The sequence below is a fragment of the Eucyclogobius newberryi genome, unplaced genomic scaffold (genome assembly GCF_026437365.1).
Source record: "Eucyclogobius newberryi isolate DKJ021-1_F unplaced genomic scaffold, fEucNew1.0.hap1 SCAF_10, whole genome shotgun sequence".
Lineage (NCBI taxonomy): Eukaryota > Metazoa > Chordata > Actinopteri > Gobiiformes > Gobiidae > Eucyclogobius > Eucyclogobius newberryi.
Window position 1 is genome coordinate 10,774,786 of NW_027315724.1, and position 3,404 is coordinate 10,778,189.

The following is a 3,404-nucleotide window of genomic DNA, read 5'->3' on the forward strand; positions in this document are numbered from 1 at the left end:
TCGCCCCCACCCTTGCGAAGAGCGATCTGGCTCCCCCGCCCAACCCGTGACGTAGTCTGAGAGCGCGTGTGTGCCCCGCCCACCCGTGACGTAGTGTGTGCCCCACAGCTGTGTGCTGTAATGGCCCGTTCAGACCGCAAACGCCTATTTGCGCGTATTGGCGAAGTTGGACGCAAGTACGCATGAAGAAAAACGCAAATACGCCGCGTTCTCGACGCAGCGGAGCAGAGACGAAATATAATAAGCAGACGCGCGTTTGCCGCGCGCGCATGCGCAGTGGAGGTGTTGTGTTTGGCGGCTTCTCTCTGTTGGTGAAAAGGGCGGATATAGAGACAGAAGTGTTCACGTATTTGGTTCTGAAAACCCTCATTCGGAGGCGCCGGGCTCGGCGGCGACGTGCGTGGGTTCACCAAATACTACAGAGGCGAACGGAGTTTGGTGAATTCCACCATTTGCTGCAGGAGCTGCGGCTCGACGACCAGCGCTTTCAGTGCTACTTTCGTCTGTCCCGTCCCCAGTTCGACGACCTGTTGTCCCGCATTGGTGCGAGGATAACCCACCAGGACACCAACTACAGGCGCTCGATTCCAGCTGCTGAGCGCCTGTCCATCTGTCTTCGGTCAGTAATTATTCATGTAATAACAGAGTGTATTCATACATAGCTAATAAAAGTAACCAGGGTAAATAGTGGATGGTGTTTGAACTATATTTAAACGGAGCTCGACGCTCATACAACAGCAAGTGTATTTTTATTTAAATGTCTTTATATTGCCTGTTCTAGTGCACCATTTTAGAATTGATTGGGGTATATTTGATAAAAGTACAAGTAAACTATATTCAGGCTATGTATAGTTTGTTTTATTTATTTGTTTTTTTTGTTTTTTATTCAGTTTTCTTGCCACTGGAGACTCCTACAGGACAATTGCCAGCAGCTTCAGGGTTGGTGTGTCCACAGTCTCCTCCATCGTCCCTGAAGTTGCAGCTGTCATCTGGGACTGTCTCGTGGCAGACTTTATGGCTGTGCTCACAGCAGAGGACTGGAGGTCCATTGCAGCAGAGTTCCAGGAGCGGTGGAACTACCCTCTCTGCTGTGGAGCTATTGACGGGAAACATGTCCGGCTGAAGGCCCCTCCCAACTCAGGATCCCGCTTTTTCAATTATAAGGGGGATCATTCCGTTGTCCTCCTGGCCGTGGTCGATGCCCGGTATCGTTTCCGGGTAATCGACGTGGGGGGATACGGGAGGACGAGTGACGGGGGGATCTTGTCCAACTCAGCCTTTGGTCAGGCCTTGCGTGAAGGCACTCTCCAGCTGCCCCCTGACCAGAACCTGCCCGGGGCTGAAGGCAGAGGCCCACAGCCGCATGTCTTTGTGGCGGATGAAGCCTTCCCGCTGCAAAGACACCTGATGCGACCCTTCCCTGGAAGTGGGCGCCTCCCCATAGAAAACCGGGTCTTCAATTACCGCCTCTCTCGGGCACGGCTGGTGGTTGAAGACGCCTTCGGGATCTGGACCTCACAGTGGAGGATGTTCTTGCGGCGCCTGGAAGTCCACCCTGAAATTGTGGAGAAGTGCGTGAAGGCGACATGTCTCCTCCACAATTTCATGCGGGCCACAGCGCCGGAGCATGTGCCTGGAGCGTGGGGAGCTGGAGCACAGGAGGAGCCACTTCCAGGTGTGGGGCGGATCGGGGCAAATAACGCATCCAAGAGAGGCCTTGAGGGTGAGGGAGGCGTTCAAGGCCCATTTCTCTGAAGAAGGAGCAGTGCCATGGCAGCCCAGAGAGTAGTCATGTCCTCCACAGGACTGACCCACAACGGCTCTTTTAAGAGCCACGCACTAAACAACAAAGAGCTTAATTTGAGTCTGTTTATGTACATTTGTCCACAGCCTGTTGTATATGGTGTTTTTATAAAGTGTTTTTCATATTTATAGTCAACGTCTGCAAAGACCACATGATCTGTCAAGTTTGAGCCCAAATGCCAGGCTGTTTACATAGAATGAGATAAAGTTAAATCAATAAAGCAGTGATTAGCTCATCTTTTTGTTTATTAGTTTAAATTTTGGATAATTCATTAAGTACAGCTTTAAATTAATAAAATTTAACTACCCAGGATTATATATAAGAAAGTGCAGAGGTATACAGGAGACACGTTTTATAACAAACACATTTATTTTTACAAAAATAGAACTATTATTTACAATAACAACAAAAAAAGAACACAATTACAAAGAACTATTTACAAAAATTTGAAGGGAGGAGTTGTATGACGTGGGAACGGTGGAATAAAGGAACAGGCGAAAGAAGGAACATAGCATGGAGGAGAGCTTGAGGGACACGTAGAAGAAATCATGGTCTCGTTCCTCTCCTGAAGAAGGTTCCAGCTCATGTCGAATCGACATTCTCCAATGGTTCAAAATTTAAATCAAAACTAGTGTTGGAATATACCCACTGATAATTCCAAATTGTATTTCTTCCCTTCTTTGAGTAGGAACCGTCTTCAGGAGAGGAAGGAGACCAAGAAGGAATTGCTCATCGCCACAAGGGACACGAGGAGGAGGAGGAGGAGGGGGAGCAGCAGTAGCATGGCGAGCCATAAGCCCCTCCAGCAGATACTCCTCATAACTGCGCTCCTGATCCCTGGGCCTTTTCCTCCTCCTCGCTGGGCCTAAACAAAAAGAATACACATAGCAATTTAGATGACACGGGCTAAAAAAAAAAGGAAATTGTTATTTTTTAAAACCAAAGGATTTCACACACCTGTGGGTGCAGCAGAAGGGCCAGCAGCTGAAGGGCCAGCAGCTGAAGGCCCAGCAGCAGAAGGGCCAGCAGCTGAAGGCCCAGCAGCAGAAGGCCCAGCAGCAGAATGGCCAGCAGCAGAAGGGCCAGCAGCAGAAGGGCCAGCAGCAGAATGGCCAGCAGCTGAAGGCCCAGAAGGGCGGCAATTCAATTCCTGATCTTCAAAAAGAACATTGCACAGCAGTTATATTTCAGCCAATTACATTTATTGCTTTATTAAATATCATATTTAATGAGGCATACGTATTTTATATGGAGCCAATATTTTTTTTAAAGTTTCATACAACAAACCTAATTCGGAGAGCCCTTCTGCTGCGTCTTCAGGCTCTCTGGGGTCCTCTGCCTCCTCGACCCTTCTCTCCATGTTTCCGCTAGACTCACGGGGAGTGATGAAAGGGTCGAGGAAGGACATGACCCCAGGGTAGCGCCACTTTGCTGCTGACCCTGCTGCTGACCCACTCCTCTTTTCCCTCTCCTTTTTCCTCTCCTTCATGTAGGTGTCCCTCAAGCTTTTCCACCTCTTTCTGCAGAATTCCTCTGAATAAACACATTTACTTGTCAAACACACTAGAAAAAAATAGTATTATTAATAATAAAACTGAGT

At 48.5% G+C, this 3,404-nt stretch overlaps 1 pseudogene; it reads left to right on the plus strand.

The window, feature by feature from the left end:
* Positions 1–269: 269 nt before the first annotated feature.
* On the plus strand, positions 270–1,855 carry LOC140372420 (uncharacterized; annotated as a pseudogene).
* The last annotated feature ends 1,549 nt before the right edge of the window (positions 1,856–3,404 follow it).